Source organism: Micromesistius poutassou (assembly GCF_964030765.1).
Source record: "Micromesistius poutassou genome assembly, chromosome: 10".
Taxonomy (NCBI): domain Eukaryota; kingdom Metazoa; phylum Chordata; class Actinopteri; order Gadiformes; family Gadidae; genus Micromesistius; species Micromesistius poutassou.
In genome coordinates, this window is record NC_140280.1 from 14,408,005 (window position 1) to 14,423,255 (window position 15,251).

General features: G+C 46.4%; 1 pseudogene across 1 annotated transcript in view; it reads left to right on the top strand.

The window, feature by feature from the left end:
• Positions 1-506: 506 nt before the first annotated feature.
• Positions 507-15,251, top strand: part of LOC311354437 (F-box only protein 40-like) — a 39,574-nt pseudogene continuing 24,829 nt past the window's right edge. Inside the window, exons 1-3 of the transcript in view lie at positions 507-587; positions 3,818-4,721; positions 4,928-5,135. The product of the transcript in view is annotated as an F-box only protein 40-like (transcript). The remainder of the gene's footprint in view (positions 588-3,817; positions 4,722-4,927; positions 5,136-15,251) is intronic.

Below are 15,251 nucleotides of genomic sequence, written 5' to 3' on the forward strand. Positions count from 1 at the left end.
CAGAATAGAGCTGAGCCGAGCACACACCCTCCGTGAGACGAGGAGATCACGGGTGGGGGACGCGAGGGTTTCGATCTAGGTTAGTCCCGGGGGTCTACGGCGGCGTGTCTTCCGCGGAGGCCCTATAAATCATCAGCGCGGCGTAGGCAGCAGCGGCGCACGGCGCGGGTGACAACACTTCGACACCATCTTTAATTACTGTGTGCCTTTCATCGCCTTTCATCCCCTTTCAACACTTTGACATCAACACTACAAAGCTGTTGATAAGATTTTGCAATGAATCTATGCCAGTAGGATTCTTTTGCACAATTTAGTTTTTCACATTTTCAATGTGAAAAAGACCCAATTATTGCGTGCTTCTCTGTCTTTTATTAAACACTCAATATAAGGATAATGATTTGTTTTCCAGCAGTTGAGCTCCAGCCAACACCAGAAACAACACATTCAAGAAGTCATATTCACTGATTCACAAAAAAAAAGATGCACTTTTGCCAGTCGGATCCCAAATGTGGCCAGATGGGGTGTGCCCTGGTTATCGCGGTGCAGCTACAACCATCACGCTGGTCGACTTCCTTCCACTCAAAAAGGTATTTTCTTGCCCTCATATCAGCGCTCAAGCACTCGGGTGACAAACAATTTTGTCCCAGTGTCTAGCGGCCGTATCCGCTAACCATGGGTCAGGTCGCGTACTCACTGCCGGCTCCTGTGGAGAGACGCACACATGAGGTCAACCAGGGACGTCGTTAGGCCTATTTTGTGGGGGCTAAGCCCCCCCAAGATGTTCAAAAGCCCCCCCTACAAAAATATTGTATTTTTTTTGGGGGGGGGGGTTAAGGAAATCCTAACATGCCTGCACTTAACATAATAAACCAGACTATGAGTTGAAATAAATACTAATACAATTAGAAGTTGTCTTTAATTTGGATTAAAATGGTTTCCGAGAGCGCTGGCGGGAGGGGCTAGGGGTGAGGGGTCACGTTAACGTTACATTTTCTGAAGGGTTGGGTTGACAACTTGGTTAGCGGATACGGCCACTAGACACTGGGACAAAACAGTTTGTCACCCGAGTGCTTGGGAGCTGATATGAGGGCAAGAAAATACCTTTTCCATGTCCATGTGCTCCAGGCACTGTGGATTTTTAACAATAAGACTTGCATAACTATACAATCAGGTTACAACTATTGAATATTCCCTGCAACAGTAACCTCTCTCTCTCTCGCTCTCTCGCTCTCTCTCTCTCTCTCTCAAACCGATACAAGCACGCTCGTGTCGCTGTATAACTTTTCACCTGATGCACAGCAGCTCTATTGCCATTCAGTCACAGCATACAGAGGCTACAGATCGAGGGGTCTCACAACTCGTATTTCGCACGCATTCCATTATGCATGAAATAGGGAATAGCGGAATAAAGAAAAAAAATGCCAAGAAAGCATAGATTACACACCTGGATTTGCGATGTAGTATGCCCCCCCTTCCGATAAATCCCCCCTCTCGATTGCCAAAATGTAACCTCAAATAAATCCCGTAAGAGAAGAGAGCCAAAAAGGTCCCCCACTTTCTTCACAACATGTCACCAAATGCCCACCGACGCTGCGTCCCGCATACACACCAATCCGTTGGCTGGCTTCATTTATAGCCACTGTGGGCGAGGCGGGGCAAGCCAAAAGGTGTGAGGTTTGTCCCATGTCAAGCTCGTCTTGCACGTCTTCAATTTCAGCTGCTGATGTGTGTGTAAGGTGTGTGGCTAAGGCAGGATGTTTATTGTCCCTTTTTCTCTGCAGCGCCCAGGGAGCAGGTGGGGGTTTCAGGTACCCTGCTCAAGGGCACCTCATCCGTGGATGAGGATGTAGGAGAGTGCTGCACAACTACTCTCCCTTTCCATATTTTTGCCTACCGGTCAGGATTCGAACCGGCCACACTCCAGTTACCGGGCCAACTCCTTAACCAGTAGGCCACAGATGCGTGTAAGGTGTGTGGCTAAGGCAGGATGTGTGGTTTCTAGGAAGCAAACAAAATGTACAACAATCAGCTCCACAATGCATTGCCACAATTCAGTTAAATAATACATCTTGCAACAAGCCTTATAAGGTTACATAACAGAATTCATTGACCACAAAACAACTGATTTCTCAATACACGCACACAAGGAGTCCAGAGGCACAGCTCTCAATGTGATCAGTGTCTCTGAACAAAGGAAAGGGGTGTGGTCCCAGGTGTGGCTTAAATAGTCAGTGGCAGGGCGGGGAGTAATTAACTGATTGGTATGGGCTAATTGGGAAATTAATGGGCAAATAAAGGGGCGTGGCTCTGGGTCTGCGAGGTAAGGAGGGAAACAGAAAATCTTCCAAACAGTTCTATGTAATGGTATGTCACAGCATCAATTATTCGACCAAATGGGCGTGCTTTATTATTCATGATCAACCGTGTTGGTGTTGGAAGGGTATGTTGGTGAAAAATCTCATTCCTGTAAGATATCAGAGTGGGAGAATTGAAGATTTGCTTATCACACATGTTCTGTAATGGGTATCAAGGGCCGTCATTTGTGCCAGAACCCCCCCCTCTACCGACATTGTTACCACCAGATCCTTTACTGTTGATACCAAACAGGGACAATATGGGGCGCTTGTGTCAAACAGTATGTTGGAAAGGAACAAGGGGTTCAGCCTTTCTGGGAACACCCCCACCCCCTGTTTCGACTGGAGAACTCCCTGTACTTCAGTGTAGTAATCAGCTGTTATAGGCAAAAAGGTCATTCACAAATCCAAGAGTCTTCTATTACACTTTCAAGGAAATAATCAGCCAAAACTCGTATGTTTGCAGAGTTCCTAGATATCAGGCATCGTCATTTCATGTGTGTGTGTGTGTGTGTGTTTGATGTACAATAATCAGGGACCATCTGACATGAGGACATATGGAGGTCCAACACCACGTTGGAACATCGAACATGTCTAATCAACTAATCATCCATACCACCACACACACCACAAAAACACACTACAAGAACACAGTGGCTTTAATAAAGAGACACCACCCATGGCTTCTTTCTTCAATGCTCTAATACTACACCCATGGTGGACAGGATGGGTTGGAGGTGACAGTAATTAACCCAGCATTACTCCCATGTACTTAGGACTCCCCTCCCCACACACATACCCAATACACGGCTTGGCAGAGGAGGCCGATGCTTGGGTTGCACAGACACAGGAGGGAAGGGATGAATGAGTGATTTTGTGGAGCTCCTCATGTGCTCGTCAGTTGGTGTGATGTCAATGAGTAGAGTGCAAGCATGTGTTCTAAAGGGGAGATACATTCATTACATACATCCCCCTCTCTCACCGCCGGGTGAGAGAGGGGGAGGGAGAGAGAGAGAGAGTGAGAGAGAGACTGTAATAAATCATGATGGCTGGGTAATTTATGAACGAAAGCTTACTTGCTCATAATGATCCGACAGCTTACACAGGGAACATCTGTGTATTAGATGAGTCAGGTTAACAGTCCTGTCTAGACCTCCCTTCTGTTGCTACAAGCCACAATACTTTTCCTAGGGCCCCTCACATTATTGTTTCCCTGGTAATTTCCATAATAAGATCTACAGAGATATGACCCTCATTGCTTCCTCAGTAGGTTATAAAGCAACCGTTATTTTTGTTATTAGGGCTTTAATTTTTTCTGTAATAGACGTCCCACCTGTAATGCTCTCTCATGCCCCTGGTGGTACGCAAGGGTTCTGCACATAAATCCACAGGTGGAAAACCCTGCTCTCCTTTGTATCCACTGACATGACCCCCATCCCCCCATCCCCCCGTCCCCCCTCCAGAGTCTGCAGTCCCGCCCCCCCGTGGCCCAGGGGCTGCACCCCCGATGTGAGTCCTGCTACAGCTGGCACTGCAGGGCCCGTCCGGAGGGCCCGGTGAGCTGCGCCCTGGCCCCCGTGCCCCCTGCTGTGCGGAGCCGTCTTCCACCTGTGCAAGCAGGAGGAGCACGCACTGCTGTGCCCCCTGGCGGCGGCGGTTGCCCTGCCTCAACGCCGCCTACGGCTGCCCCCCTCGCCATGCCCCGCGCCGCCCACCTGGCCCCCTGCCCCGCCAGCGTGGTGAGCTGCTCCATGGAGTGGAACCGCTGGCCGGCCGGCCGATGATGCCCACCCCCTCAGGGAGCTGCACGCCAACCTGCTGCACGGCGGTGGCGGCGGCGGGGGACCCTCCCGGGACCTGGACCTGGCCATGGCCCCTGCGAGACCAGAACCACCTGTTCCACTCCCTCAAGATGAAGAGCCTGTTCCCCCGCGGGCCGGCGGGACGATCGGAGGAGGAGGAGGAGGAGGAGGAGATGAGGGAGAAGCACAACGTGGTGGAGAAGGGACGAAGGGAGGAGGAGAAGGCGGCGGTGCGGGTGGACGGGGCGGATGGCGGTGCCACCTCGGACCACATGAGCTGGGTCGACATCCGGGTGCCGGCGGACGGGGCGGGGGCCAAGGGAGGAGGAGGAGCCCAGCCAGGAGGAGAGGGAGGCCCGGGCCAGGAGGTCCGGGTTGGACCCCGGAGGTGCTGCAGAGCTACGCGGCGTGGGAGCGCATGTTCAGCATGGAGATGAGCAGCTGCAGGGTGGTGGGCGGGGCCAGCTGCGGCAACCCGTCAGAACCGCGGCTTGGAGAAGGGGGCGGGGCTTGGCGCCCTGCGGGAGGAGGGGCCGGGGATAGTGGTGGAGCCAGAGGGTGCCCAGTGCCACCCCGGCCACCCGATTGGCCACCCCAGGTTCCACCCCTCCCGCGTTCGACCCCCCCCCCCGTCGACAATCGCGTTCGCCCCCCCCACCCCCCCCTCCCCGTCAACAATTCAATATGGACCCCCCTTTAAAAGCCTCGGCCACCCTCTTGCCACCCCTTGAAAAAAAGTCTGGCTCCGCCACTGGCCGGGGACCTCCACACTGGCACTGCGACTCTGGGTGGGTTTGTGTACGGCCACGTGGAGCCCGTGAAGATCATCAGCGTGCGGACCTTCCATGTGCCCACCAGCTTCATCGCCAGGCAGGGCCGCATCCGCAACCCGGGCTTCTACAAGAGGGAGAGCCGCGGCGTGGACACCAGCAACCTGGGGGTGGGGCTGGAGGACACGCCCGTGCGGGAGGAGGACCAGGTGAGTGCCCCCCCCCCCCCCCCCCCCCCAGCCTAGCGTCCTGGGGGCGGGCCCGGAGGACTCACCGGCCTATAGAACTGATTTTAGATCAGCCGTGAGAATGGGTTGAGTCAGGGTTAGCCTCACAAATCAGACTATAGATTCATGTCTAATTTCTGATCCAATTTGATTGAACGGTTTGATTTGATTGGTTTCACTTTCTTTATAATCATTTGTTTCGACCAATCCTGTTGCTGGAGGTGGGATATCTAAGCAAGTTTTGGGGCAACACAGACATGGCAAGCAGTAGGACATCAGGTCCCCTGACCTCATCACTTCATCACCTGCTCATCCCCCCAGTCTGAGCTCTGGGCTTCGGGGTGTTTGGGGTCCCGCTCAGGCGTCCTTGCTGTGCTCGCTGGAGAAGAAGCATCGAGGTCACCTGATCGCCAAGGGCACGTCCATCGACGCGCTGCTGCAGGACGAGGGCACCCAGACCTACCACTTCCTGTCGGCGCCGTTCCAGAGCGACGCGGTCCTGGCGGATCTGACGGAGGGCCGGCCGGCAGAGCTGCACCTCCAGCTGCAGATCGAGAGCGTGACCAGCCGCCACAACAAGGCCAGCTCCGCCTTCAGCTTCCTCTTGCGGCCACAGCTTCCCGCTCAGGGACTACGCACACCACTTCAGGTGGGCACTCTGCTAAGATACTGCTCTTATTGTACTTCCTGTCCGTGGAGGAACGGAGCCTTTTCACAGAGAACCACACAGGTGTGTGAGCCTGCGACCAAACAGGTTGGTTTGAGCAGAGATGTCCCCTCTCCTACCTGGGCTGCACCTTCAGCCAGAGAAGGTTCCAGCCATAAAGCCACCATCACCTACAAGTAAGAAGGAATAACCTAGTTATTTAAGTTCATCCTGAGTTATATAGGCTACTCACCTACAAGTAGGAATAACCTAGTTAGTGACGTTTAAACTGAGTAATGCAAGCTACAAGTTAGTCGGAATAACCTAGCTAGTGAAGATGAACCTGAGTAATTCAGGCCGCCTACAGTACATACAAACGTGTTGACTCTTCAGCCAGGACATGAGCTGCTTCAGCCTGTGCCCCGCCCTGCCTGAGGACCCTCCAGGACCAGGAGGACGGGACTCTCTGAGCGGGCTGCCCTACGAGGTGCTCTGCCACGTGGCCGGCTTCCTGGACAGCCTGTCTCTGTCCCAGCTGGCCCTGGTGTCCCGCCTGCTGAGGGACGTGTGCTCCCCCCTGCTGAGCGACCGGGGCATGGTGACGCTGCGCTGGCAGAAGAAGACAGGCTCCCAGGGCCGCGGCGAATATTATATATTAATATATATTTACAACTTGACATTAACATGACTCAACTCCAGATGTAGCCCTCTTTGCGGCGCAATAATAATAAATAGCATGTGTCTGTGTGACATCTATAGCATTTATCTAAATGTACTGATTTCTGAAACATGCTTTGCGCCGCAAAGAGGGCAGACTTTCTCTGATTCCGCAGAAGGTTTCATTCATTCATTCAGTGATTGGCACGCCGCGCACTCAGTAGTCTAGAAACTTTGGTGTCAACATTAAAAATGCAACGTTCCATTAATTTATTATCATTCAAACGCAGAGGCATTGACACGGCTATTGCTGTTGCTGGTCTAGATCGATTCCTGCCCATATTGTTGGGCAGGGGTATGATGGTGCGGGCAATGTAAGCGGGAAAGGCACGCATCGCAGCAATTTCCCACAGCAGTCTACGTTCACTGCAGAACCCACTCTCTCAACTTGGCGATTGTGCACTCCACTAAGGTCAGGGATGTTCATAACTGTCTAGACACGGTCCAATAAATAGTGAACTTCATCACAGTCTCACCGACACGCATACAGTATTATGGCAAACAATCGCAGCAAAAAACGCCTGCAGAAATTCTCCGACACCCGCTGGTCTCAGCATGCTTCATGTAGCCTACAGTATGTCTTCTGTCATTGATCAATATGAGGACATTTTAACCACGATGGTTGAATTAAAATCAGAGGGAGACAGCAAGTGCAGCTTGCAAGCGACCTCCCACACGAGCAATGGAATAATTTGATTTTATTATATGCCTTGTGATAGGGTTGCCTTGTGACATGGCGTTTGATGTATTGATGTATTTTTGGAATTTTAAATTGCTGCAATAAGTTATATTTTTGTTGACTTCTAACATGTCTCTGTCTGTTTAAATCTAACAGTAGGCCTAGTCTACAAGTAATATATCGGCGGTAACCACTGTTTTTGGGGTATTGAGAAATACCAATACCACGGAATGTCCAGCTGGTGACTCCACTGAGGCTATAGTAACGATGCTCTTAGCGCTCTACGAGTACCCCTGGAGCCGTCGTTAGCTACGAGGGTTTTAACGACGTCGTTACGCAACGATGCTTTCGGGAAACGGTCTGAAAACTCTGCGATGATCGTACAATGAACTTTACGGCGCAATTAGGCTAATGATGCTTTCGGGAAACGGGGCCCAGGTCTTCTGCCATCTGAGGGTGGCACCAGAAGCTGTTTGGTGGACAGATCATCACGTAAACCTGACAGTAGTTATTGATTATCAGACATCAGTGGACAGATCATCACTTTATCCTGACGGTAGATATGAAATATTAGACAGCATGGACAGATATTTAGATACGTCATTAGACAGATGGACAGTTAGACATAGATAAAAAGACAGACAAACGTATGTATAGACACACAGAAGCAGACAGACGTGTATATATAGATGTACAGAGACAGACAGACGTATATGTTGAGGTTATAGACAGACAGACGTGTATATCGACGTACAGAGACAGACAGACGTGTACATATCGACGTACAGAGGTAGACAGACTTATACGTTGAGGTTACAGACAGACAGTCGTTCCTAAGCACCACAGCGCCGCCCACGCTCCTGACAGTGAGCTGTGAACCAGCGACGTGCCGATGTTGTGTTGTCTCCAGGCTCGGTGGCCCTCTCGGGGCGGCGCCTGCAGGAGGGCTGACCTCAGATCCATGAGGGAGGGTAGGAGTAGAGAGCACCACCGTGTGTGTGTGTGTGTGTGTGTGTGTGTTCCCCCCTCCCCCACACAGTGTGATGTAACAGTTATGAAACAGACAGTTATGACAGTTGTAACCCATGTTTGGAGCTTATGGTCTACAGGAACTTAGCTAGAGGTGCTCTGCATCGCTAAGGTCCAGAGTCCACCTGGAACACGAGCAGACTTGTTGATTAGTCGTTTTTTTATTCATCGATTTTTCTTTATTCATATACCTCATTTATCTTACGTTGACTGCTGATTGTAAGATTAGTCTATGCTAATTAGGAGAGGCTGCAGGTACATGCAAGATGGCTGACAACAGGAGCGGTGAACTGATGATGGACACGGGTCAGGTGACCCGGATAGAGGGATGGAGGAGGCAGAATCAGATGTGGGGTTAACCACGTTGTGGTGAATTTACTGAATCATGTTCACGGTTTGATGTGCTGCATAACAGAGAACAAGTCAGCTCAAAATTAGATGAATACATGAATTCAAACATCTTACTCATTAGTCAATTATGAAGGGCAATAATTATGTGCGGGATAATTAATGATTAAATAAAAATAAACCTTAACATATATTAATCTGTAATAGGCGTTCAACAAAACCACTACAAGTAACGTCTGCATTGAGTAAGGTGGAGGAAGTGATTACTGATTAGTTTACCAGAGTGATCGCCAGACCGGTGGACTTTACTGAGCTGGGATTATTGCCGGTCTGATCTGACCTCAGACAGAGTGTAGATAGGCCTACGTAGTGCGGTGGGATCTCCATGTGATGCGAGAGGATTTCGGAAGTGATTTATCAACATCCGTCCTTGATTCAGATTGCGTTCACCTGTGGAGACACAGCGGTCCGCATCAAAGAGCGCCTCAGAGAGCGCCTCAGAGAGCTCGTTAAAGGTCCCATGACGTGCCACCAGGTGTGGTGTAATTAGCCGTCACAAGCCGTTTTGGAAATCTGCCCCTTATGACATCACATGTGGGCGTGTCCACCTAGATGTGGGCTGGATAGATCAGTCTACCAGCCTTACCTGTAGCAAACGTAGGGACCTTCAAGAACCGTTCAACATGGGTTGTGGTGGATCCTCATTTGGTGGCTGGTAGAATAGTTATTGTACTATGTTCTAATGAAGAATGCAAGAAATACCAGTCATTTTTTAATCATTATTTAGCATTTTTCTGTAGGATAACTTTTTCTATTATTCTTGATCGATATTAATGTTTGGTGACTTTTGAGGAACATTATGGGGACATAATCCGTGCTATTTCCAAGAAGAACCAAGACTTGAATGAGGCTCGGATCACATTCTATTGTAAGAAGTGCAACTCATGCTGACATCGTCTTTTGTTCTGTGAAATACATTTTGGCAATTTGGCTAATTTACAACCAAGGATCCTTATACAATCTAAATCGAGATATAAATACTCAATTGTTTGTTATGTATGTATGTTTTTTGTATATTTAGAGAAGCCAATCGGATTCATAAGGCTGAACACTTTTCCACTTTTATTGTCTCAAGTCATACATATATCTGCTTTATTTATATTTATGCAGAATTTCAACTAACTTCAATAAAAATCCTAAATACGTAAACATACTTCAGAGATCTTCTAGACTTGATTCATATGAATGTACTCAGTATCGTCGTTAAATACATACCTATTGTTATGCTTGTTCCTTATATATGACAAACCGGGCGCAGCAGCATGTTTACCTCCGAGAACTCTTTATTACTTAAGAGGCCCCAACACATGTGCACGCTCATAGCTCTTATCACATTATGCACTTCCTGCAGGTTCCTGGCGCTAAGCCTCCTGGGTAATGTAGTATAACAAACCTTTATCAACACACCTATGACGTTCTCTTTTGAAAGCCAAAAGATGGTCAACATGACATAAATCTGAGCAGGCCCCCTTCTCCTTGGTCTACATCCACTTCCACTCACAAGCAAACCAAATAGTCGAACATTGTGCTTTCACAGGTGTAAATCATACTAATCAGAATATGGGTCTGCTCCTTTGATGTACCAGGGCACCAGGGTAGTAGTATTAGTGAACATCAGTCTACCTGTGCCCGGGACATCAGAGAAGCAGTCCCATAGTAGTGTTCGGAGGGCCCCTTGGTCTGTCCTGGGACCCCTCTGTGAATTATGCAGCATCACTGGTGCTGCATAATTCATTTGGTGCATAACTGTAAAGCACCATCCATACTCTACTCTTAATAGATTTTAGAGGCCCGTTCTGCAGCACTAAAAAGCAGCACCTGTAATCATGACCATCTTTCTTTGGAAGGTAGGCCAGTGGACCCTGTAGCCAGTACACACCTACAGAGTCTAGAGGGAGAATTAATATGGATTCTCTGGACAGATTACATGCCACCAGCCATTATTTTCCTCCCACAGCCATGTGGGTTGGACTGACAGCTGTCTCTGAAGGATATTGTGTTTACTGCATGTGAAAGGCGGCCCGTGAGCAGCTGGATGATGGTAGAGAGAAAGTTGAAGACGACAGCCAGGTTTGGGAGTGTGGGCCAAAAACGAGGGCAATGGCAATGGACAAAAAGGTGAAGTTTTATTTACCCCAAACCAAGGTCCAAAAATAAATACACAAAAATAAATCCATTAGTTACAAATATAAAACAATGTTCCAAAAATAAATTACTGGTTGCATCAATCAGCATAGCGTAGCATACATTTACATTTAGGGAATTTGGCAGACGCTTTTATCCAAAGCGACTTACAATAAAGCATAGCCTAACAAAATATACCATGTGCTCCCGTACTGGCCTGTTATCAAGCCAGCTCCTTCCCCCAGCCACAAAATCAGACCCTTAAATAAGCCAATCAGTCCCAGGTGGACTGATTGGGCCATACCAATAACAAGGGGAACTTCCCTGGCCAAGGCTGGGTTAACCTTCTGCCCCCTAGTGCTTCGGAAGTCCAAATACCACAATGAATATGATGTGAGGGGAGAGACAGTGAGAAGGGATTTTCACCTTCTCACAGTTTACTATGAAAATTTGTAAGCATTTTAAATTTGTAACAGATTTTTAGTGAACGCTCTTTTTTCTTCATTTTCATTTTCTTTCTTCATTAGTCTAAAGTTGTCCTGACAATGAACTCAAGACAATGAACTGTCCCTGTGGGATGCTCTGAGCTTCACTGAAGGAGTAAGTGCAAGGTTATTGTGTGTTTGTATAGGCCTACAAGTGTGTTAGTATGTGGGTACTTGTGTGCGTTATTGTGTGTGTGTGTGTGTGTGTGTGTGTGTGTTAGGGCTGTCAAAATGGCTCAAAAATGACGTTCGAATATTCCCTAAAAAAAAAACACAAATATTCGAACTATTCGCGCATTACGTCAATAACAGGACAAACTAATACAACGAGACATAACTACTTGTATAGGTAGTTTATTTAAGTTTAAACATATTTGAAAAAATATTTCACAAAAATAAGTAAATGAACTAATGGCCATGACCGCAGACCTCGCTCTCGCTCGCTCACTCGCTCTCTTTTTCTCTCTCTCTCTTTTGAATCTCACCCACTGTAAAACATGTGGCTCAAATGCTAAACACCTAGATCATTTGGTTCATATCAAAAGGATAGCAATATTGAGCTAGACAGATACATCTATAATATATTGTTTAGTTATGCATACTCTATCACTCAAGCATTAATACATGACCTCTTCAACAAAAGACCGATTTCAGGGTATGAAGTGCACTATCCAAAACATTTTATTTATACCCAAGTAGGCCTACATCTTCTTTAAACAACAAAATGAAAACTTATTGGGACCAAAATCCCATCCCCCCAGTCCTTGCAGGTGCATGTTTCAGGTGTAAACTCATGGCTGCTTTGATATCTGTATCTGTGGCCTTGTTGGAATTCCATCTTTTCACAGCAGCTGGAAAGAAAACACCAGTACAAGGTTTGGGGAGAGTGAGAAGTTTGACTGGCCAAAATACGCAAGTGTTTAACTCATAATAACACTTTTCAATAACACAAATAACACAATTATCGATAATAGAAAATATGCGCGGATCATTTTTTTTCTTGTGTGCTCGTGCCGCCCCCCCTGTAATGCCGCTGCCCGCTTCGCCTGTGCCTAAAACCGCCACTGCTGCTGTCAGTCTTCGGGTCGACATACCTTTGTGAGCAGATATTCTCACACATGGAATACTTGCTCAGCCCCTCCCGAAGTCGTGTAACAACGGAGCACTCTGAGGCATGTGTGCAGCTTAAAGTCACAAACTACAACCCCCAGATATTGGAGCTCAGCCAAGCCAAGCAGGGTCAGGGATCACACTAACTGGTAGGCTTCAGTTTATTTGTTGAAGCCTAGTCCTACATGATTTTAGTATAGCTGTTAACCCATGTCGTTACAAACAATGTTGATTTCAATGTGTCATAAGGGGATGTTTCCAACATTCTCATATAATCAGATTTTTATTTAATTGTATGCACTTTAGTGTCTGTTTTTGACATTTTCTCACAGTGCAAATATGTTTTTGAATGAGTTTCAAAAAATCAACAAAACAAAAAAAATCGCTAAACTATTGATGCATGATTGTGGACTATGGAAATAATAAAATTCCAGGTCTTTTGGAAACCCCTGTTATAGACTAACCCACCAACATCAAGATGGACTCCTATCAAGTAAAATTAAGTTGATTGACAAAACAACAAATCCGCCAGAGGCTAAAAATCGTCCACATTTAATTTAGGCCTATCCTAAAGGGCATTGGCCTTTCACATGCCTATTTTGTGTGCTATGTATTAATGTCCGCTCATTGGTGTAAGACACATTTTCTGCTGCTGTCAGTGTGTTCTTTACACAGACCTTGTGAGGTGTGCGTGCGAGAGATAGATGAGCGTTTCTTTGTATACCACATGACGTCATAATTATTGCTTGGATGACTGTCAGTTATGTTCTTTGTAAGGTGTGGCGATGACAGTACGTACATACATTCCCCTATGATTGCTTTTGCTATGTTTATTACTTCAGGATTCCTGATGGACAGGTTGGTTGCTTTTAGTAAGCAGAGAACCATTCTACTAGCCTAGAAATCTAGACGCCCCTAGCGGAAGCAAATTTAATTTGCAACCAGGGTCGTCTAGCAACTCTCTGTTAGCTCGCAAGCTGGAAAAACCATGACTGAGTTGCGACGGTTCCATGTGAAATCCGTGCTACATGATTGATCGTAGCGCTATCCTATTGTGTGCAGAGGGAATTGGAAAGACAACCGTTTATCCCACCCCTTGGATTGAGCCAGTGGCGATTTGAGAGTCTGTTGGGGCCCTACGCAAAAACTCCTAGGGGGCCCCTCCAACCAACGTTCCTCACCATTATGTTATAAATAATCTGACCAAACCAGTATTAAGGCGAGTGTTCATCCATGCATAAAGCATTTATTTTGCAAATGCTGTTTTACATGCCATGGCTAGTGCAAATGCTATGTACTCAAATCAAAATACATTGAATATTGCACTCCACTGAAAAAGAGTCAGTGTTCACATTAATTTGTTAGCACTATATTAATACAAATATAGAACAATACAACTAAAAACAATTATATAAACAGAGTCTAAAATGCACACATAACTGAGGTGTGAAGTGACTTGGTATTAATTATCTCAAATTAGTTACAGCAATTGAGTAATTTTGAATAGTTTTCTTAGGTAATTAAACCCACTTTACAATTCCAGTGCTCATCAAAACCCTTGAAGGTGCTACATATGAAATTCTGAACATGAATATAACAGCAAACAAACTACAAATGCTGTTTTCTGGCCTTTGCTAGGGCAAATGCTTGCCCTAGCTCAGGGGTGCCCACACTTTTTCGGCCTTCAAGCTACTTTCAAAATGACAAGGTCAAAATGATCTACCTACATTAAATAATGCTAAACATATATTTATTTATATATACTGAGTACATACTCTGATGACTTGCATGGAATGGAGTCATCCAGGGTTTCATAGTCCGGACAGTAGCTGCTGGAAGCTATTCTCAAGCAGGCTTCCAAATGACCATCAGTGATGGTGGAATGGTATTTGGACTTACTAATAATCATGTGGGAAATGGCTGACTGGCATAACTAAGTAGAGCCAAATAATGCAGTCAAGGTAGCACATTTCCTCATGGTTGGATGCTTTTCCTTTGTGAGTAAGTTCCTGTTCCGTTTTCTATTTCTTCTGCCATTTTAGGAGGGAAAAGTCAACACCATCTCTTCTTATGTGCTTTATTCACATCTCTTCATAGCAGGGACATGCACATGATTATAGGGGGGCAGGGGCTCAAAGTCAGAAAAGGGCAGCATGTGCGCGCACCAAATTTTTTTTTCCGGTCCTTTACACAAGATGGAAATTAATGTAAAAATATATGTAATAATGGAAAATAATGTAAAAAACAAAGTACTAATAATAAGCTAACTACTTAGCTGTGTGTCCTGTGTAGGTGAAAGTGAAATGAAATTGCCATTTCTTTTGTGTCAACAAATTGTCAACATGAGTTTATCCACATTATCATAGGCTTGGAAGACATGCAAAGCAATAAAACACTGGTTTATTATTAGGCTATGTATTGTTGAAGATAAACACTTCAATACTGAACATTGAACAATGAAACATGAACTTTACAAAAAAAAATACAAAAATAAATAGCCTAATGGAAAAAACTTCAATGTGAAAATCAGTCTTTCCTCCCTTAAAGCAGTAGCCTAACCTTCTGGGGGCCTTAAAGCAGTAACCTTCTGGGGGCCATGTCCCTGTAGATATTAATCACGTCATTGTGATTTATAGGTATGTCTTTTTCAATAGAGAGGAGAATGAGATCAGAGAGCCTCTCTTCTTTGCATAGGCTTCTGAGTGAATTTTTCACCAGTTTTAGCTTGGAGAAAGACCTCTCTACTGTTGCAGTGGACACTGGAATCGTGGCATATATTCTCATCATTTCCTCCAGTGCTGGGAAGATGTCATGTCCAATGTTGTCTCTTAGAGTTGTTAAGATCCCCTTCAGTGTGAGAGTGTCTTGGAAAGAAGCATGGAAAACTCTGAGCTCTGTCT